The sequence below is a fragment of the Leopardus geoffroyi genome, chromosome C1 (assembly GCF_018350155.1).
Source record: "Leopardus geoffroyi isolate Oge1 chromosome C1, O.geoffroyi_Oge1_pat1.0, whole genome shotgun sequence".
Lineage (NCBI taxonomy): Eukaryota > Metazoa > Chordata > Mammalia > Carnivora > Felidae > Leopardus > Leopardus geoffroyi.
Genome location: NC_059328.1, coordinates 16493141 through 16515763, shown reverse-complemented (window position 1 = coordinate 16515763; position 22623 = coordinate 16493141). Strand labels below are relative to the sequence as shown.

The 22623-nt window shown below is 52.0% G+C and overlaps 1 long non-coding RNA gene across 1 annotated transcript; it reads right to left on the bottom strand.

The window, feature by feature from the left end:
- Nucleotides 1–10830: 10830 nt before the first annotated feature.
- On the bottom strand, nt 10831–22229 carry LOC123597348. The gene is made up of 4 exons (XR_006712090.1): nt 22038–22229; nt 17546–18938; nt 17221–17487; nt 10831–12340 (listed from the first exon to the last, which is right to left on the bottom strand). It is a non-coding gene; the product is annotated as an uncharacterized LOC123597348 (long non-coding RNA).
- Between the last annotated feature and the right edge of the window lie 394 nt (nt 22230–22623).

Here is a 22623-nt window from a genome sequence, read left to right as displayed (position 1 = left end):
CAGTAGGCACTCATCAAATATTTGTCGAATGAATGAACGAGGCTCTACAGCTACAAGAATAAGGCAGCACGGGGGCGCCTGGGTGGCGCAGTCGGTTGAGCCACCTTCAGCTCAGGTCACGGTCTCGAGGTTCGTGAGTTCGAGCCCCGTGTCGGGCTCTGTGCTGACAGCTCAGAGCCTGGAGCCAGCTTCGGATTCTGTATCTCTCTCTCTCTCTCCCCCTTCCCTGCTCATGCTCTGCCTCTCTCTGCCTCTCAAAACTAAATGTTAAAAAAAAAAAATTAAGAATAAGGCAGCACGGTGTGGGGAGTCTGAGGGCAGACTGCAGACCCCACTGTCTGACCTCCTCCTCCAGTTCTGCCGCTCGCCAGCTCTGTGACCTTTGGCAAGCCTCTGCGCTTCTCCGCCTCAGTCTTCTCATCGCTAGAATGGGAATTACAATGGCTGAGGATTAACTGAGTTAATCTTTGTACGATCCTTAGAACATTCCCTGGCACACAGTAAGCACTATGTAAGGGTTTGCTAAATAGCTAAAATTCGACAAACATTATTGACTACGCATGGAAGGTATTTGGTAATGTTTGTTGGCTGGTCTAAGGGCGACAACATGGCGGGAACGATGTTTTACCGCTCTCCGTGTCCTCAGAGGCTGGCACAGTACAGGCGTCAGGAGATGCTGGTTAGCTGGACTGATCCTGTGCTCCCGGGCCCATCCTTGCTTTTCCGGAGGGAGCTGTGCGCCGTGGGGAGCTGTAAGCCATAGCAGGGCTGGGGCACTTTGGTAGCCCGTCATAAATCCAGTTGCTGTCGGGTCTCTCTAGCAGGGTTGTTTTTTCTGCCTCTTTGGGTGCAGACAGAAACTGTCAATACAGAATCGATCTTTACGAGGCAGAGACTAATGTGGTGTGGAGGCAAAGTGGGAACAGCCCGTTCTCACAACTCCCCTGCGGTCCCGGGCGTGCGACTGGCACCTGGAAAATACTCATTAACTGGGTCTGAGCCTGTTGGGAGCAGACAGTCTCTTCTTGAGCCCCCGGCATGCTGCGGTGTGTCAAATCCCAGCCTCTGCTCAGGCTGGCCTTGCCAACAGAACATCTTTCCACACCCCGTTCTCTTTCCTACGTCCCTTCTGTCCTTCAGGGTCCAGCCCGGTGTCCGTGGCTGTTCCCTAGATGTGCGCCCAGTGTTTGTTCAATATCCTCCCTCCCACGCCAGCAGCATCCCAGATCCGCCAAACTCTCCATCGCTCTTCTGTTCGTTCGCTGCGCAGACATTCACCGAGAGCCTAAATGGTCACTCGGCAAACATTTACTGAGGCTCTCCTCTGTGCTAGACATTGACCCGGGACCCGGGGACATTGAATGCATGTTTCTAGCGGGAAACGTAGAGAGTAAACAAGCTATTCGACAATTCCAAATGCGCCAAAGGAGACGTGAAAGCCGCCGTGGGGACACAGGGCACGGAGACCTCGCCCAGGCTTGGGGGTCCGGAAGGGCCTGTGTTGGGTTTCAACGTTTATTTATTTTGGGGACAGAGAGAGACAGAGCATGAACGGGGGAGGGGCAGAGAGAGAGGGAGACACAGAACCGGAAACAGGCTCCAGGCTCTGAGCCATCAGCCCAGAGCCCAACGCGGGGCTCGAACCCACGGACCGTGAGATCGTGACCTGGCTGAAGTCGGACGCTTAACCGACTGCGCCACCCAGGCGCCCCAAGAAGGCTGCTTTTAATTCTCCCCTCCTCCCACCCTAAAGCTTTGCTTCGGGCTGCTTTGCAGCCTCCCCACCACGAAGGACAGTCCAAGGGGCTTGTTTCCTCGGGGAAACAGAGAGCAAGTATTCTTGAGAACAAAGGGGCCAGACTGGTTTTCTTAAGTTTGCAGGGAGGTAATAGTTTTGAAAGTCAGCCTTGTAGAAAGAGAAACAGGTTTTTAGAAAATGTTCAAAGCTCCTTGTATTCATAAGCCAGGCCTGACCAACCTGGACCAGAGACCTTTATGCCCGTGTGGGATACAAGAGAGGTACCTACCCTAGAGAGGGGGGATCTGGGAGTCCTTCCTGCGTGAAGGGAGGAGAGGCAGAACCGGGCTCAGGCAGACACCAAGGGACACGGCCAGCCAGTAAGACCGAGAGAGCCCTGCTGGTTCCCTGTGGCCTGTGGGTGTTGGACGTGAGTCCACAAAGTCCCAGATTGCCTTGCAAAGCAGGGGGAGATCAGAGGGGCTGAGCGGATCAGGGCAAGGAGACCCCAGAGAGGCCAGCCAGGGAGGCCAGTCAGAGGACACACACGGATAGCAGCAACTCCCGCTGCCCTCTTGAGAACACACAGCATCTCAGGGAGGAAAGGGGGGGGGGGTGGCAGGAAAGAACCTGTAAAAGACCAGCCCCCCAAAAGACACCATAGTAACCCAAAAGAGAAAGTCTCCTTTCATTGGTAAAATCAAGTTTGTTTGTTTTCCTTTCTTCAGCGGGATGACAAGACCTACCAAGAGGTTGGGGTCACTTAGAAAAAACGACTTTTGTTTCTACACGTGTTTGGTACATCTCTTGGCAGTGGGTGCCAATTTTTTCCTGCTATGGAAGGCCACTCCGGCTGCAGTGTGGGGGATGGACTCCAGGGGTTGCCCGGGAAGCTAGACTGTCATAACCGTCCTTGCAGGAGACCTAGGGTGTGGGCTGTGGGGAGGCGGAGGGGGACAGGGCGAGAGCGGTGGGCCTGAACCCTGACAGCAGAATTTCCTGGGTGGGGGGTGGGGGGAGCTTTTAAATACCCTCATGCTCAGACCACAGCCTGGACCAATTCAGCCAGAGGTGGCACCCAGCCATCAGTATTTTTAAAGACCCTCAAGTAACATTAATGTGTCCCCCAGGTTGAGAAACTTAGAATTTTGACAGCAGGGCTTCTCAAACGCGGACATTCGTAGGAGTCACCTGGGGATACTGGTAAAATGCAGATTTCAGTCTGTAGGTCTGGGGTGGGGCCGAGAGTCCGATGCTGACAGCACCAGTCCCCAGACCACACTGGGAATGACAAGTAGCTGGAGATAATACTGAGGAGCTAGAATCAGCAGGACTTGACGATGCCTGGATGTGGAGGAGGTTAGGGGTTCCCGGAAGACTTCCAGGTTTCTGGCACAAGCAGCGGGGAGGATGTGGGGCCTTGAACCTAGCCTTGGATGACGCAGAGCAGACGTGAGGTTTGGGGAGGGGTGGTGGACCAGCCAGCCAGGTCCTGTTGAGCACAGCCGTCTATTGGCCTGGAGCTCAGAAGGCAGTGCGAATTTGAGATATAGATTCGGGAGTCATTAGTACGTTACCCATATCCGGCTTTGCCCACTCTGTTCCCTCATTCGGGAGAGCCTTCCTGGCTTCCACACCCTTCTACCCCGGAAACCTACTCATCCTCCAAGATCTGGCTTCATTCAGTACACCTGCCCCGTCCACTGCTTTCCCCAGCGACCCCAGAGTTTTTCTCAGATGCCTGTGTCTTACACACCATCCCAGTTCCTCTCGTCCCCACCGCCCTCGGGTAGCATCTCCCTTCAGCTTTCCCTTGGGCCCAACAGGCTTCTCAAAGGTGCAGCTCCCTGCCCTCCCCTGGGATTTCCTTTAACCAGGCACTCGTGCCTGCCCTCAGGTGCGCACAACCAAAGAGTGCAGGGCGGGGTCCTGGCTCTGCACGTGGACCTTTGACCAGTGGGAGAGGAGAGCCAGTGGCGACATGTTCTCCCCGCTGCCCTACCCCAGGGGCTAGCCCGCAACAGGGCTTATACAGCTTCTCCGGGTACAGGTCACAGACCCAGCAATCCGTGACTCTTCCCTCTCTGCTCCCTTCTCCCTGTCGTCCTTCACTTCTTTTTTTTTTTTTTTTTAACGTTTTTATTTATTTTTGAGACAGAGAGAGACAGAGCATGAACGGGGGAGGGGCAGAGAGAGAGGGAGACACAGAATCGGAAACAGGCTCCAGGCTCTGAGCCATCAGCCCAGAGCCCGACGCGGGGCTCGAACTCAGGGACCGCGAGATCGTGACCTGGCTGAAGTCGGACGCTTAACCGACTGCGCCACCCAGGCGCCCCTCGTCCTTCACTTCTAACGCTGGGTGTCTGAGTCAGGGTTCTCCAGAGAAACAGAGTCAGGAGAAATGATGTCTACGCCAGCAACCGATAATCCATATACATGTTGACCTATCTAGGATGAGCTTTATTATACAGATTCGGATATGGAGGCTCCATGATTATGGAGGCTGGGAAGTCCCTCCGTCAGTGGTATAATTTCAACTGGTGTCCGAAGGCCTGGCAACCAGGAATACTGATGGTATGAGTCTGAGATCAAGGGCAGAAGAAGGCCAACGGGTTAGCTCAGGCAGTCGGGTAGAGAGAGAGAAAATTCAACTTCCTTTGCCTTTTAGTTCTGTTGAGCCCCATAATGGATTGGATGATGCCCACTTACACCGGGGAGGGCCATCCGCTTTATCCAGTCCACCAACCCAAACATTCACATCTTCTGGAAACGCCCTCACAGACCCCCCCCCCCCCCCGCCCACCCCAGAAGTGTTTAGCCAAATATCTGAGCATCTCACGACCCAGTAAAATCGGCAAATAAAATTAGCCATCTCACTGGGATTCTATCCCCCTACAAAGTGATAACACATGAGCCCTCTGCTTCAGGGTCTGCTTTCGGGGCGAGGAGAGAATTTGTTCCCCCTCAATGCTCCCATAACTCTTGGCTTTTACTTCTCTTACAGTTCAAATTAAATTCACAGTGGCGTTACACTGTTATGTCTGTTATGTCTGCATCCTCTGACTCACCGACTGTGGGAAGTCGCAGGTCACGCGAGTTGGACACTTTACTTCAAGGAGTACTTCCTAGAGAGGGAGGCCTGGGTGGCTCACGGGACAACCAGGGCGACCTATGAACGGGCATTTAATATTAGCACAGGAAGAAGACTATTCCTTTTTGTCCCCAACTTCATTAAGTCTGAAGTGCAATAACCCACACATATTTCAAGGGTATCATTTTGGTCTGTTTTGACACACGTATACAGCCAGGAAACCATCACCATAACGGGGATAAGAAGCATTTCCTTCTATCCCCCAAACCACTAATCTGCATCTGTCGCTATAAATTGTTTGCACTTCCTAGGGTTTTACGTAGAGTCGCACAGCGTGTGTTCTAGAAGTACCTAGGGCGGGGAATGGCTAGGTACATGTGAAATTAACAGAAAACTGCCAAGCTATTTTTCAAAGTGGTTATATACCATTTTTCATTCCCACCACCAGTTCTTGAGAGTTCTGTCTTCATCGATACTTGGTATGGTCAGCCGTCTTTTTCTTAAATGTTTATTTACTTATTTATTTTGAGAGAGATAATATTTATTTATTAAATAAATATTTATTTGCTTATTTGGAGGAGGAGCAGGGAGTGAGGGAGAGAGAGATTTCCAAGCAGGCTCCCTGCTGTCAGCACAGAGCCCGACACGGGGCTCGATCTCACGAACTGTGAGGTCCTCTCAGTCTTTGTAATTTTTTTTTTTTTTCAATGTTTTATTTATTTTTGGGACAGAGAGAGACAGAGCATGAATGGGAGAGGGGCAGAGAGAGAGGGAGACACAGAATCGGAAACAGGCTCCAGGCTCTGAGCCATCAGCCCAGAGCCTGACGCGGGGCTCGAACTCATGGACCGCGAGATCATGACCTGGCTGAAGTTGGACGCTTAACCGACTGCGCCACCCAGGCGCCCCTCAGTCTTTGTAATTTTAGCCACGCTAATCGGTGTGAATGGTATCTCACTGTGGTTTTTTTTTTTAATTTTTTTTTTTTAACATTTATTTATTTTTGAGACAGAGAGAGACAGAGCATGAACGGGGGAGGGGCAGAGAGAGAGGGAGACACAGAATCGGAAGCAGGCTCCAGGCTCTGAGCCGTCAGCCCAGAGCCCAACGCGGGGCTCGAACTCACGGACCGTGAGATCGTGACCTGAGCTGAAGTCGGAGGCTTAACCGACTGAGCCACCCAGGAGCCCCTCACTGTGGCTTTAATATCTGTTTTTTTTGATTAATTATTTTGAACATTTTCCATGTGCTTGTCTGCCATCCACATAGCTTCTTTGGTGAAATGTTTGTTCAACTCTCTTGCCCATTTCTTTTAATTGGGTTGTTTGTTCTCTTACTATTTTTGAAATTTTCTTATATATTCCAGACGCAAGTCTCTTAACAGATACGCGATTTGCAAATGGCTTCTCTCAGTCTGTGCCTTATCTTTTCATTTTCTTAACCGAGTCTTTCAAAAACCATAAGTTCTTAATTTCGATAGAGTTCAATTCGCCCATTTCTTCTTTTATAGATAAGTGTTTTTGGTGCCGAATCCAAGAAATCTTGGCCTACCCCAAGATCACAAAGACTTCCTCCTATCTTTTCATCTAGAACTTTTATGTTTTTATGTGTTATATTTAGGTATATGATCCATTTTTATTTCATTTTTATATGGTGCAAGATACAGCTCGCAGGAGACAGCATTCAATCTTTCGTCATTAAGTGTGCCGTTAGCTCTAGATTTTTCATAGATGCCCCTTATCAGGTTAAGAGTTTTCATATTTTCATGGCTCTTAGTATGCTGATAATTTTGGATTATTGCACCCTGAGCCATATGATGGATGTTATGCCACGCAGATTCTGGATTGTTACTGTCTTTGGAGAACACTGAGGTTTTCCTCTGAGCACCCAAATAACCCGGCTCGATTCAGACCGAGAGTTCTGCTCGGCTCCTGTGGGCAGTGGTTCGGGTCCTAATTCGGTTTTCTGAGCCTTTGCCACGTTGGTGTGAATCCGTCCCGTGTTCGCCCGGCTCCTGGTTAGACTGTCCACTCAGTTCCCCGAGCCCTGTACTGAGCTGCACAACATCCCTTTGAGGTGCGCGAAGCCAAATTCAATCTTCCCATCTGGGAGACGAGGCATGCGGGGCCCACAGTCGCATAGGTTCCCTGGGGGCAAAGGCCACAAGTAGGGCGCTCCTCCCTGGCCAGCTGCGAGGGCTGAGGGAGGCCTAGATCAGTGATGCTGGAGGTGGGCGTCTGCTTCAGCATCTTTGCACCATACGGTGGAGACACGGAGCCAAGGGCTGACCTCCCCGGCCGCACCCTGGCTCTGGCTGAGGTTTTCCAGCTCCTGGCCCACCCCCCATTCCCCCCACCCAGATGACAAGCTCTCTGACTCAGATTGCCTGTCCTCATCCTTCCATCCCACGGCCCAGGAGAATGTGGTGGGGGGTGGAGGACGGGAAGGAGAAGTACAGGGAAGGGGGTGATTCCATCTCTCTGGGCGTCTCTGGGACTCGCCATGAAGTCAGCAGAATCCCAGCTGCTGACGTCAGGGAATAATAGTGATAAGAACCCGTGCTAATCGAGTACTTGCTGCGCGCCAGGCCCTGGGTAAAGCGCGTTGCATACGTCCTCTTGTCGACTCCTGTCAACAACCCCCATGAGGCCGAGGCTGAGATGACACCCATTTCACAGGTGAGGAAACTGAGGCTCTGGAAGGTGAATTGTCTGTAAGGTTGCCTCAACAATGGAGCCCAGCTCCCCAAATGCTCCACCATACTCCCTAGAGACCCCCTAGCCTCCTAGTACCACCCATAGGTGCAAGAGCCCTCCCACGGAATGTCCAGAGGAATGAGCTAACCCCAGCCCCCAACCCAAAGGAGAAGAGGGCAGATTCCCAGGGGCCCTCAGGCTGAGCAGGCTCCTGCCTCCAACCGGAAATTAACTCAAAGGGAGAAGGGAGCCGTCTCTGGAGGCAGAGAGGTTGGGCTGAAGGCTTTCTGTTCTTCATTAAGTAACAAAGGGGAAAACCAACTGGACGTGGTGTGTGAGCTTCCCCACCAGCACCACTCTGGACTTCTGGAACATCTTTATCCACTTACCGGGGATCCAGGAAATTCTCCTCCAAGCCAGTTTTATTGGAGATTTTGGAAGCAAAGCTCACAGCCTCCCAATCAATAACAGATGAACACTGCTCACATCACATTTTTTTGGGAGGACGTTTGGCCCGGACTCGTCCCATCTGAAGGGCCTGGCCTTGGACATTCCCATTCGATCGGATATTGCTGGGAAATGAGGTTCAGGACAATTCTAGAAACCAGAGTCATCGGCATGTGGGTGCGGCTGGCATGTAGGTCGTGATCCGGGCCAGACCTGGGGAAGCTCTGTGTCTTGCAAGACTTGGGGTCTGGCCCACACTGCTCCCCCTTGCCTCTCTTCTCCCCCACCTCCACCCTGGCTTGTCTTCCACATGTGTTCAGCTCAGGCATCGAATCCGCAGGCCATAAAGAATCAATCAAATCCAGTCCTGGCTGAGCCAGGGCCACAGCGCCAAAGCGCCGATGGAGGAAGGGTAGGCAGCTGGGGGTGACGGCACGCCCCGGCTGCGCAGAAGCGAGTTCGGCAGAAATCTTCTCCCCACCCCACCCTCCGTCCCGCAGATACATGACGCTGGAGAAAATGGTCCAAGAGCAGGGACCAGGACCATCTCTCGGGCCTCCATGCCCTCCCCCCAACCCTGCTCCAAGCTGGAAGGAGGGGACGGGGAGCCAGGAGGGCGACAGGGAACGGTAACATTACGGGGAGGATAACATTGCCACCAACAGACCACCTACACAACAAGAAATGAACTACTTAGAATGGGAAGCAGGTCCCCAGTTCCATTTCCCTTATCTCACCACTTATTGAGCACCTGCTGTATGCCAGGCAGGGAAGTACAGCTGAGCAGGGCAAATGCAGGCCCTACCTGCCGGAGGTCAGAGTTCAGCTGGTTCATTCGGCAGCTCCGTCACACGACGGCTATCTCAAGACAGAAAAAGAAACGCGAGAAATGCGACCTACATTTCGGGATCCCTCAAGGGATGATGGCTCTTTCTCTCCTCATGCCATTTTGGAGATTCCATCACTCCCGTGGCTAGGTCGTCCGCTAAATATCTTGGTCCTGGTATCGTGGTGCCCATCCTACCTATGGCAGATATTTGTTGAGCGCTAACTAGATCCAGGGCCCCGAGCGGACATGTTTTCTGGAGGCAGGAGGCAGGACAATGATTAGAGAACCCGATGGTGGAAAACAGATGCCGGAGGCTCTAGGAAAGTGTCAGTCCACAGAGAAGGAGCCCCGTGCGGCAGGAGGCAACCAGCCCAGGTCCACAAGGCACAAGTTCTGGGTCAAGCCTGGCTCTGCCAGTGAATCGCTGTGTGGCTTTGGGCCAACTTGTATCCCCCTGTGGACCTCAGTTTCCCCATCTGTAAAATGGGATGGTGGATAGGTGAGTGTTTCTGCAAGCGTAGTCTGTGGGCCACTTGCTCCAGAATCACGTTGGGTGTGGGCACTTGGTGAAAATGAAGATTCCTGGGCCCCACCGCAGACGCTTGGCAAAGGTTCTCGGAAAGCGGGCCTGGGAATCTGCATGTGTAGCACACTCCCCTTGGGGACTGTGATATCCTGAAGCTTGAGCAAGCTTGCCAACTCGGATTCTGCACTGAAGGGCTAGGCTGGTGGGGACTCCGGCAGTCAGGGGAGACTTCGCGGAGGTAGATACGAGCTGAGCCCGAACGCACGGTACCAGCCAGGACCATCATTGCTGGTGCTTATCAAATGACTTTACCAGGCTCTGTGCTAAGTGCTTTCATGTGCATTCCATTATCTAACCATTGCAACAGCCCTATGAGATAAGGCCTCTTCTCCCCATCTCGTGGTGAGGAGACTCAGGCTCATCCAAAGGTTAAGTGACTCGCCCACCTAAAATACTTGGACCCCTGGGAGACAGACGGCCAAATCCCCCCCGACAAAGTACCACTGGCTGGGTCCTCATAATCCCGTGCTATAAAGAAGGCCTTTCGGGAGCGGACGGTGTGGGCATCTGAGGCCTGGAGAACGTTAGTGGAATGTTTCCTGAAATGCTTCATTCATTCATTCACTCACTCGCTCATCTGTTTCCTTGCCCCTTTATTAATTAATTCACGGACTTACTCACCAGTTCATTTGTTTAATCACTCTTTCTGTCTGTGGCGGACTTTATTTCTGGACTGCGTTAGGGCTCTTTCTTTTTTCTTTTCTTTTTTTTTAAGTAGGGTCCACGCCCAATGTAGGGCTTGACCTCATGACCCTGAGATCAAGAGTTGCGTGCTCTACCGACTGAGTCAGCCCGGCGCCCCCGGGGCTCTTTCGTTACAAGCAGCAGACATACAACTCAAATTGGCGGAAGGAGAAGTAGAAAGGCATTAAATAGCCATATCTGAACTGTCCCAAGGCAAAGATATCTGCGGCCTCGGTCATGACTGGATCCAGGTGCTTGGACATTTTTGTCAGGCATCCTCCCTGCACCCTTTGGCTCTGCTTTCTTCTGTGTTGGCTGTTGCCTTCACTCTCAGGCAGGTTGTCTGTTTTGTTTCTCTGCTTGTGAAGTTGCCCACCAGCAGCGGCAGGCTCACGTCCCGTCCGCCCAGCCTCCCCAGAAGGAAGAGGGTGCCTCTTTCCCAAGAGCTCGGCAAAACTCACAGAGGTCTCTTATTGGCCCAGCCTGGATCACATGCTCACCATGAACCAATCACTGTGCTTGGAGGAGTCAGGGCTTTGATTGGCCAGGTGGCTGATGGCGTCGAAGTCGACGAATTGCACGGACTGAGCGTGGAGGGGGGGTAGTTTCCCCAAGGAAACTTGGGATGCTGTTGCTAGAAGAGAAAGCGGATGTTCAGGGGGCAAAAATTAAGAGGTGTCTTCTACATGGGGGTGAGGGGTTTGCATTGTACGGGGCTTCTCCCACCCAGTTCCAGTTTGACTCCAGGCACATCCACCAATTTCTAACAGGTTTCATGATGGAGTTGGGGAGATAGACCCTTCTAGTTTGGAAATGCCAAGCCACAAAGTCCTCCTGTGGCCGAGATGATGACACTCACAGCGACCACTTCCCGCGTGTTCATTACCTGGCTGGCCCCTTTAATCCTGTCGGCAGCCCTCCCTCCAAGGTGGGCAGCAGGGGGGAGTGCTGTTGTCCTTTCACACTTTAGGAACCTGAAGTTCAGAAGAATTAGGGATGTCATGACTAGACATTAGACATCATGATGTCTAATTTTAGGCATCACCTTGACTGGGCTAAGGGATGACCAGATGGCTGGTAAAACATTATTTCTGAGTGTTTCTGTGAGGGTGTTTCTGTAAGAGATTAATATTTGAATCAGTAGACCAGATACAGAAGATCCCCTCGCTGATGTGGGTGGGCTTCATCTAAGCCTCTGTGGGCCTGAGCAGAACAAAAAGAGGAAGGGCGAATTTGCTCTCTCTTCTGGAGCTGGGACCCCCGTCTTCTAGTCTCCTGCCCTTGAACATCAGCGCTCCAGCTCCTTGGCCTTTCAGACTCAGAGCCGCATTCACACAGCTGGCTTCACCGATCTCCAGGCCTTCAGACTCCGACTGAATCATATCACCACCTTTCCCTTTCCTGGGTCTCCAGCCTGCAGAGGGCAGATTGTGGGGCTTCTTGGCCACCATAATCACGTGAGCCAGTTCTCATAATAAATCTCCTCTTATGGATCCCTGTATGCCCTCTTGGTTCTGCTTCTTTGGAGAACCCTGACCAATAGCAGCTACGGCAACAGCTACCGAGTTACAGAGCTTGGGTTTCATCCCAAGTCTGTGTGGTAGGAGTCCATGCTGCCCACCTCTCTGTGTGCTGATGGCGAATTCCTGCCCACAGGTGACGTTGGGTTGCGTTTGGGGTGAGAGGATGGGGAGCGGGCAGAGTGGCCAATTTGGAATTGGGCGCAAAGAAGTATCCACGGCGACTGAGGCTTTCTGAGGTCCACCCCAACTGAACGAGGTCCCGATTTCTGTTGCACTGGCCACACGGATGCAGGCCACATGGGGACAGGGCTTAGGCAGGGCACACCCTGCAGGATGCATCTCAAGCCTCCCGGGTTGCAGGGTAACCGAGGTCACCAGGCAGCTGGGGAGGGGTGGGGACCAAACGTCTGCAGCGCGGCCATTGTGTTCCCAGAACTGTGCCGGGCCAAGCATGACTGTCGTACTCACTGCGGGCAGAGAGTTTTAGGGTGTTAGCACAGCGAGTGGCGCCCAGAGGCCACCTCCTTCAGATGGCCTTCGGGGCGGGGCAAGTGACATCCATGAGTACAGCTGGAGGGGCTTGAGGTCCGGTATGGGTGGGGCGTCCCAGGGAACACAGACCCTTCTCTAAAGGGGATGGCCACCACTCAGCCTCTGCCATGTGGCAGTGTAGACCCCATACTGATATGCCTCCTGATTTTGTCTGAGAGAACCTAGGAGTCAGTGCTTGTGTGAATACGTCCAGTCTGTAAAAAAAATCAGTGTGAATTTTTAAAGAACATTATATAGACTAACAGCACATCTGCACGTTTTGTGACCTCACCTCACTTTACTATTGGAGATACTGAGGCTCAGAGAGGGGAGGCAAGGTGCCCAATGTCACACAGCCAGAATGAGAACCAGTTCCTCCACCTTCCAGGCCTGTGGTCTGACCCTGGACCACTGTGTCCCTTACATGTGTGTGTCAAGCCTATGGCAGTTTACATAGCATATGAGCCCCCAGTATGCCAGTTAATCCTTACCTTGCCCCCGGAGGAGACAGAAAGCGGACAATCACTTCCACTTTACTGATAAGCAGAGGCCCAGAAGAGCTAAGCATCATGCCCAGATCCCACAGCCAGAGAAAGGAGCAGAGGCATCTGGCTCCCAGGACCTCGTCTACTCTCCTAGTTGGTGCTAAATCTTGTGGTCTGGGTTTCAGCTTGAGTCAAGCTTTCCAGAAGCCTGAGCCTATCGGGAGAGAGAAGTTCAGGAGACAAGACTCAAATTAAACATGCTCAATGGAGCACAAATGTATGAGACAGGAAAGGAAAGGGCATAAGAGCTGACTTGCGTCAGGCACAGGGGTAAATGTTTCGTGTGAATCATCCAGTAGGGTTTGCAAAAATACTCTTATGCAAGAGGTATTCTTTTTTAAACTTTAAAAAAAATGTTTATTTATTTTTGAGAGAGAGAGAGACAGACAGAGCCCGAGTGGGGGAGGGGCAGAGAGAGAGGGAGACACAGAATCCAAAGCAGGCTCCGGGCTCTGAGCTGTCAGCACAGAGCCCAACGTGGGGCTTGAACTCACGAGCTGTGAGATCCATGACCTGAGTCGAAGTCGGACGCTTAACCGACTGAGCCACCCAGGTACCCCATGAAAGATGTATTCTTATCTTACTGAGGAGGAAACTAAGGCACAGAGAGGGGAAGAGATTCATCCAAAGTCATATCTAGGAGGTGATGGAGCTAGAATTTGTACCCAGGTGTTCTGGACCCAGAGAGCCCCTGCTCTGGAAATATTAGTGGAATGGGCCATTGGTTGGCACCATTAGGGAGGATGCACAGATGGAAGGACCTGGAATACTCCTTTGGATCATCCCAGTAGTGGGTCAACATGAGGAAATGTTTGGAGGCAGAATATGCAGGTTGATTAAAAGTCATCAAGGAAGCAGGGTGCCTGGGTGGCTGTCGGTTAAGTGTCTGGCTCTTAGTCTTGGCTCAGGTTGTGATCTCATGGTTGCGAGTTCGAGCTTTGCATTGGGCTCTGCGCTAACAGTGTGGAGCCTGCTTGGATTCTCTCTCTCCCTCTCTCTCCGCCCTTCCCCCACTCATTTTCTCTCTCTCTCTCTTTCTCTCTCTCTCTCTCTAAGTAAACATTAACAAAAATCATCAATGAAGCCAACCAGCCAAGGATGACAGAGTTTGAACAGCATCTCTGAGACCATGAGACCCAAGATGCTCTATGTCAAGAGAACATTGATATCCAGAGAGATTTAGGCCCAAAGCCACACAGCACGTTGGTGGAAGAACCAGGGCCAGGACCCAAGTATCTCATCTCCTAACTTCTTTTTCTTGCCCCAAGCTTTTCTCACACAGTGCCCTGGTGTGTTTGAATGTTCATTTATGGTACCTTCCCAAGGCAGAGCCCACAAGTGTCAGAATCCTGCCTGCCTCGCCTCTCTACTGCCTCATGACAAACCTCCCAAAACTTAGTGGCTTGAAACAACAGTTTTAGGGTCTCTCGTGGGCCTGTGGATTGACTGGGCTTCTGCTCCACATGATGCTAGCCGGGGGCTCCAGTCATCTGGGGGCTCAACTGGGCTGGAATATCCAACATGGCACACTCACATGGCTGGTGGTTAATGCTGGTGGCAGCCTGGGGCATAGCTGAAGCTGTGGAACGCAGAGCCTGCCCGTGGCCCCCTCCCCACCACCCCACGTGACAACATGGCATGGCAGTTGGGTTCTGTGTTATTTGAAATAATAGTAAATACATATTTTGGTCTTTGTCCCTGGCTCTTGGCCAGATGCTCCTGAAACCCTTATAACGTCTTCAATGATAAGTGTGATAGGCATCTTTTGCTATAATATTTGCTTTATGTCCCTAGCTCCTGAAGCATGTTATGTGAAAGAATCCCTTTTTAATTACACCTGAGTTTATGTTAATGAGGCAAGTTTGGGAAACTCCCCAAGGCTGGGGGTTGGGAGGCTCGTTGTTAGCGAAACCAACCGAGGTGATTAGACTGTTGGAACTTTCCGTCATGTCCCCCCTAGAAGAGGAAGAAGGCTTCAGTCAATCACTAATGGCCAATGATTTAACCAATCATGGCTATGTAATGAAACCTCCATAAAAACCATAAGCCAAGCTTCGGAGAGTCTCCAGGTTGGTGGAATAATGGAGGTGCTGGGAGGGTAACATGCCTCAAGGGGGCAGGAGAGCTCTGTGCCCCTTCCTCAGCCCTTGGACCTCTTTATTTGGCTGTTCATCTGTAACCTTTGTAAGATCCTTTTTAATAAATGTAAGCAAATGTTTCCCTGAGTTTTGTGAGGTGTTATAGCAAATTATTGAAACAGGAGAGGGCGTTGTGGGAAGGCCTGATGTATAGCTGGTAGGTCAGAAGTGTAGGTGATCACCTGTGACTTGAGATTGGCTTCTGAAGTGGGGGGGGGCAGTCTTTAGGGGCTGAGCCCTCAACCTTTGGGGCCTGTGCTAACACTAGGGATGTTAGTGTCAGGATCGAGTTGAATGGCAGAACACCCAGTTGGTGTCCACCAAAGATTGGAAAATTGCTTGATGTGAAAAGACCTACGCATCTGATGTCAGAAATGCTTTGTGGGTAGAGGAAACAGGAACTGTGTTTTCCTTTCGGCTCCAAGAGAGGGTGTCCTAAGAATGAGTTGAAGAGACCCAGAGGAAACCTGCCAGGCTTCTGAGCCGGCCTCGGGTATTATAGGTATGACTTCTGCAGCCATCTGTGGGTCAAAATCAAGTCACAAGTCAACCCAGATTCATGGGGAGGGGACTGCACAGGGTGTGAACTTTGGGAGGGTAGTTTATCTTTGGAGACCAGCTGCTGTGCGATCATTCCCGACACCCCATTGGGCTCTCCCATCCTAGTTTCGAGGACTGTCTGTTCCGCTTTTTCTGCTCTGTTGGCCAGGGATTCCATCCAGCTTTTCTAGGTGCTTTGCAGAGCACTAATGTCTAGTACAGGGCCTGGCATCTAGTAGGTACTTAATAAATATTTGTGGAAGGAAGGTGGGGAGGGAGGAGAGGAGGGAAGATGGTAGGGGAGACGGTGAGTTCTTAGAACCCATCATTTAGCTTTCTCCCCGAACCTCCAACACATCAAACTCTTCCCTGTTCTAGGCCTGTTGCCTTTGCCTGGAACCTTCTTTTCCCCAAGCTTGCTCTCTTGTCCAGGTCTCAGCTCAAAAGTCACCTTCTCAGAGGGGCCCCCTCTGGTCACCCAATGTTGTCACCACCACTGGCCACTCTCTTATTACCCTGAATCATTTGCTTCAGAGCACTTATCGTCATCTAAGATGATCTTATTTAGTTATGTAAGTGTTCATTATCTGTTTTCCTGTCTCCCTCCCTCTAGACCAAGGTTTCTCAACCTTGGCACTTGGGCTGGATGATTCTTTGTTGTTTTTGGAGAGGGGTGCGTCCTGTGCATTATAGAATGTTTAGACACATCGCTGGTCTCTATCCAATGCACATTGTGATAACCAAAATATCTCCTGACATTGTCAAATGTCCTGGTGTGTGTGTGTGTGTGTGTGTGCGTGCATATACCTTATTGAGAACCACTCTTCTAGACCATTAGACTCACGCTTAAGCCTGCATCAGAATCACCTGGAAGACTTAGCCCAGATTGCTGGGTACCACCCCAGAGTTTCTGATTCAATAGGGCTGGGGTGGGACTGAGAATTTCCATTTCTCACAAGTTCCCAGCTGGGAACCATTCTTTGAGAACCACTGGTCTGATAGCTCCGTAAGGGGAGGGAGATTGTCTTATGTCCTAAGTGCCTATGCCATTGAGTGCACATTAACGGGCTCTCATAAAATACCTGTTGAATAAACCATCGTACATCTCAGCAGCAAAGAGACCACTCCTGGGGGTTTGCAATGAAAAGGCATCTGGTGGGGGAAGGGGGAAATTTATGTGTTTGGGGAGGAGGAGGGAGGGAGAGTACTTTAAATTCCTGTTGGCCATGCTGTATTAGAAGTCCTCGCTGCCCGGAGCGGGATAGAGGTGCCCACCAGGGCCTCAGGAGACACTGCAAGTTCCCGGGCCAGTCGACTTTGACCCAGGGGAGCTTATGTCCTGGCCATCCATCTTCGGTTTCTACTGTAGTTCTCTCTGATCTGTTTCTCCTTCTCCTTCTCCTTCTCCTTCTCCTTCTCCTCCTCCTCTTCCTCCTCCTCCTCCTCCTCCTCCTCCTCCTCCTCCTTCTCCTCCTCCTTCTCCTTATTTGCTGTGGAAGCAGCTGGCAGCAGGATTACTGTGAGGCCCTTGCTTTACGGGGGGGGGTGGGGGGTGGGGGGTGGAGACTCCTCAGAAGGTGAGGGCTCCATCAGGAGTGAGCTGATTCCTCGTACAGCTGTAAGAATATCGATGATGACAATCAGAGCTGGCACTGGGGGGCTCGCTACGGGCCGCCCAGAGTGAAGGCACATGCACGCATGACTTTGCACCTGACCGTGGCTCTCTGAGGCTGGTGCAAGTCATTATCCCTGTTTTACAGATGAGGAAACTGAGGCTCAAAGGTGACAACACCGCTAAACTTGCACAGACTGGGAGGAGGGGTGAAGCTGGGATAAAAACTTAAGCCTTTCAGACTAGAGCCTTGTTCTTACCTGGACACCAGTTTCTCAAACTGCTTTGGCAGATGCTACAATGTGTCCTGTGGGGTGGGGCTGATGGCCTCCCTGCTGCTCCTGTCCCACCAGGCATGCTGAGGCCTCAGGGTCTTAGCACCTGCAGTTCCCTCTGCTTGGAATGCTCTTCCCCCATGGGTCTGCCTGATGGGTTTCCTCACCTGTCCCATGTCTCCGATCAAATATCACCTTCTCAGCAAGGGCTCTCCTACCTCCATACTCAAAATTGTAAACCACCGCCCACTCCTGCACTCCCATCTCGCCAGGTTTACTGTCCAACTGTGCTCGCTTCCATCTGGCACACTCTGTGTTTTCCTTATTACATTTGTCGTCGGTCTCCTCCCTCTGGAGTGAACCCCAAGGGGGCAGGAGCTTTGTTTTGTTCACTGCTGAATCCCCAGCACTTGAGACAGTCCTGGTGGATATTAGGAATGTCTTGAGCATTTGTTGAAGGAAGGACGAGAGAGAGGGAGGAGAAAAAAAACCACAGAAATTCTCAATTAAAAGTCAACAAATATTCCTGACCGCAGGACTTCTCTGAGCCTTTGTCACACAGATGTCCATACCACAAACTTAAAGGAAGAGATGGAACTTTCGGCATTTCTCAACTTACTTGATAATAGTGTACTTTTGGGCAGAGCTGCCGTTAACGTTGTCCCAAGGCCCGGTCTTCAATCCCCCTGCCCCCACATCCTCTCGGACTGTCTCTTCTCGCCCTGCCCTGCCTCCCGTACAAAATGCACACCTAGGTATTGGGGTGCAGGCACGCCTACCTGCACGCTCATTTGCGGGCTGCAGTGGAGATCTGCCTGTGGGACAACATCGGCCTGCTCGTGGAGATGCTGGCCTGCCTTTGAATGGCCTGATTGTCAGAGGCAGAGAAGGGCCAGCTCACCTTTGAAAGAGGCCACTCACCAGGCAAAACCAGGGTGGCCTGAGTTTGGGACAACAAAACAAGGCGGACAGTGAATTCATTAGAAGCAGTTGGGAGGTACAGGGGCTATGAGAACTTGGCACCGGAAGGACAACGGGTCACAATGGGACAGAGGTTTCCGTGTCTTTTTATCGGCAGTCAGAGCCAACAGCCCTGGGGGCCGAAGGACTCCAGAAATCAAGAACATCTCACCCGTCGACCTTTGAGTCCCTGCCACCCAGCTGGACCTTCAAGGCAGCCAGACCAGCCTTGGAGACTTTGTACTTTACTGTGCCTGCAAAGCCACCTTTCTGTGGGACTCCATCGTTTAAGGAGAAACAGTGTCAGCAGTATCCGCCTTGGAAATCGACAGGCCTTGATTCAAATCCTGGCTCAGGCGATGACTGCCAGGTGATCTCGGGCAAGCCACTTTCCCGCTGGGAGCCTCGCTTTCCCCCTCTGTAAAATGGAGCCCCTCACACCTTCCTTACGTTTTCCGCTCTCATTCTCCCTGCAGCCGGGCAGATCCGTTCATTCGCTTGCCTACGCTATGCCCACCGTCCAGGGCTCTTCAGACCCGCAGTGGTCGTCCCTGGGCTCTGACATCCCTCAGCATCCACACCCCCACAGGTGGGCCAGAGGAAGCAGGCCAGGCTAGGCATGTGGGGGGCTGGGTTCCAGTCCTGGTTCTCCTGTGCTGATAGGATTCTCCTGTGTTGCACAACTTGGCATTAGGGGCAACGTTTTCCTTTCTCCTCCAATAACCTTTTGCTTCCCCTGATCTCTGAAGAGATAAGGGAAAAAACACCCTCAAGAAATGCACTTCTAATATTGTGTATATATCCTACTAGACACGCATCAATCCTACTGTATGTGTGTATGCGGATACATGTATACATAGATGTGTTATGATTTTCCAAATGCTTGCCTTGTGCCGGGCTTTGCACTAAGTAAATTAAATACATCATATTCTCTCATCCTTCAGATGATCTTATGCTGGATGTACCATGACCGCTCCCCTTTTCTAGATGGGGAAGCTGTGGCTCAGAGAGATTAAGAGCTTGCCTAAGGTCACACAGCTGGTAAGTGGTAGAGACCCCCACAGACAGACAGGGGCCGGTGGGGCCATCCACCATCCTGAAATAATCAGAGTTTATTTTATTCTAGGACCCATGCCTCTCACCTCCGTGCTAAAGCACCTCTTCCGAAAGTGCTTCCTAACAGGCTCTTTCCACTCACTGAGACACCACGGTCACTTCCATACGCAATTGTGTGTTCTTAGGGGAAAAGCGATCTTTAAAAACATCACGGTATTCTTGGGGTGCCTGGGTGGCTCAGCTGGTTGGGCATCTGACTCTTGGTTTTGGTTTAGGTCATGAGCTCGTGGTTTCCTGGGTTCGAGCCCTGGGTTGGGCTCAGAGCTGGCAGTGCGGAGTAGGCTTGGGATTCTCTCTCCCTGTCTGTCTGCCCCTCCCTCATTCACACTCTCTATCCCTCAAAAGGAATAAATAAACTTAAAAAAATATATCGTGGTATTCTGGCTACAGGATATTTGATCCCTCATAGATAGATTTATCCCAAACTTTGTATATTTAAATTGTATCTCTATTTTAGCCGTCATGAATGACACTGGGATGAACATTCTTGCAGATGAATCTTTTCCTTCATCTTCAATGATTTCCCCCCAAAGATTCCTGAGAAGGGAATTTTTCCTCTCAGTACTTTCCACAGCCTTTGGGACCACCACTGCCATCATAGGCGGCCAGCTTTTTGTTCAGGCATCCACACCGCTCAGCTTCCGCCAACAACGTCCGCTGCCTTGAGCGGGAGTGGCCACCTGGAGTAACCACGGAGATCCGGCAGCCTTTGGGTCATGCAACAGCCCTGAGGTCTTTCCTCCACAGCTCTAGCAGAATGCAGATACTTTGTCTGTAGTACTGAATTCGTTTCAAAAGCAAAAGGAAAGGTATGACATGAAGAGGTACGAAGGACCTCAGGATGGGTCACACGTGTCACCACCTGAACTCTGTGGTATGTCGGGTAGAATCCTGCCTGGGTGAGGCGGGAGACCCGAATTCTAGTTCTGACTGGTGTGGATTCTCTGGGGCACCTTGTAAAAGTCACTGTCCCTCTGTGCTCTCCCTTTTCATAAGGACGGGATTGGACAAGACCACGGAGGAGACTTCCAGATCTAGAATGCTACGGTTAACCCAGCTCTTTGATTTGCAGATGCTTATGCATGGAGTTCGCTGGAATGGCTACGAGGGAAAAGTATGGAACCCGAGGTTCGGCGTGGGAAGTGTCTTCTTAAGCTCACGCTACAAATAAGCAGGAGCGTCCTGGTTCCCCAGGTCCTGATAGTTTCTTCTTGGCCACACGGCTTCCAATAAGCACGTGCACACATCTCTCTGGGGGGAGGGGGTTGTGTGTGCACACATGTCTCTTCGTGTACGCTTCTCTGTGGGCACACACGTCCTGTGCGTGCATGCATTTTTTTTTAATTTTTATTTTTATAATTGTTTTTTAATGCTGATTTATTCTTGAGAGAGAGAGAGAGAGACAGACAGACAGACAGTGTGAGCAGGGGAGGCGCAGAGACAGAGGGAGACACAGAATCCGAAGCGGGCTCCAGGCTCCAAGCTGTCAGCACAGAGCCCCACGCGGGGCTCGAACCCACGAACCGCGAGATCATGACCCGAGCCAAAGTCGGCCGCTTAACCGACGGAGCCACCCAGGCGCCCCTGCTTCATACTATTCTAATGTATAGGTTTGTCCCCATCGGTTTAATAAACCCCTACTGCTGGACATTTAAGAAGTTCCCAACTTTTTGCTGCTGTGAAAACACAACTGCTTGCTCTGGTCGCTGAAAGGAGGGTAAGTGTCCTCCGGGGAGGTGGAGCAGCTGTGTTCCAGGCTGCAGGGACAGCAAGAAGCAGCCAGGCACGGCAGGGAACATTCCAGTGCTGAGGAGGAGGGAGAAGGGAGGATGCAAACATCCTAGCTCCACTCTTTAGTGGCTGCGTGACCCTGGGCAAGTTACTTAACCTCTCTGTGCCTTAGTTTCTTCATCTCTAAGACGGTGCTAATAACCCTGATCACCTCTGGGGCTGTTGTTATGGGGCTAAATGAGTTATTATGCGTTGTTCCAGGAACTCTGCCTGACAGAGTTAAGCTCTATGTGTCAGCAACTGCTATTCTCACTCCACTATGGTAGAAGGCAGAATGAGAGGGGCCGTTCCAGAACGACCATGCTGTCACCAGCTCGTGCAAACACGGCTTCAGGGGGACCGAGCCCCCCAGGGGTGGAGGTTTGAGAGCTGCTTCTACACTGGGCTCCTTGTCCCCTGGCCCCCATCACAGCAACAGCCCTCAGTCTGGCGAATGACCCGCCTGGGCTCTCTCCTCCCTGACTCGTCTCCCCTTGGCCGCTTTAACCCTTCCCTTTCTGACACTTCCCCCACTGCACACCCTCTCTTATCTACCCTCTCCACTCTTTCCCTGGATCTGATGCCGAGTGTGTGTGTGTCCGTAGGGAGACAGACCTTGGTCACCGGGAGTATTCAAAATGGACCCGTGGCAGGATCTTTTGCCCCGGGGAAGTTAGCTTCCTGCCCTCATACCCTCACTACTGTGCCAAACTAAGTGTTTGTCTCCTTCCCCTGAGTTACATTGGAAAGGCTGCTTCTATCGCCCTGGCCTAGGAGACACCAGGCTTCTGGAAGGAACTGGCAACGACACCTCCCATTGACCGGGTGCTTTCTGCCCACCACTCCCCCGATCCCCCTCTGCAGCCCTGTGAGGGGAGAGTGGAGGTCCTCGTTCGCAGAGCGGCAGTGACCGCCTCGAGGTACCCCACGGCCCGCAAACCCAATGTGCTCCTTACCCTGCACCCGAGTGAGCGGCAGCTTCGGCGGCCTGGTCTGCAGACGGGGGCCAGGGCCCCCTGCTCGGCCCCACCCAGGCCCTGCGGGGTGTGGACGAGATGCTGCCCAGGGGCTCAGCTGATAGGGCCTGGGCTGAGGTCAGCTCTGGGAGGCCCCGTGGGAGGAGCGGGTGTGCAGGAGGCATTGGCAAGAGGGGACGGGAGTTCGCTGCGGGCGTTGGAAGCTGGGGTTGATGACATGAACGCCCTGAACACCAGGGAGAGGCTACCTTGGATGTGGGAGGCGAAAGGGCCCTGTGTGCTGGCGACCTGATGGCCACATATGTGCAGTGACAATAGCATCCATGGCAGTGACAGCGGGCTAAGTGCCTGCTCAGGCCAGGCATTGCACCTAGTCCTCATTTAGTTTCCCCCTCCTTCATACGGGCAAGTATTAACAGACTCAGAGAGGTGAGGTGACTTGCCCAAGGATACCCAGCTAGTTCCTGGTAGAACCGGGGTCACTCCCAGGACTGTGGAACTCCAAACGAACTTCTCACTGTGGGACTGATTCAGGATCCAGGAGAAAGAAAGGGCACATTTCCGG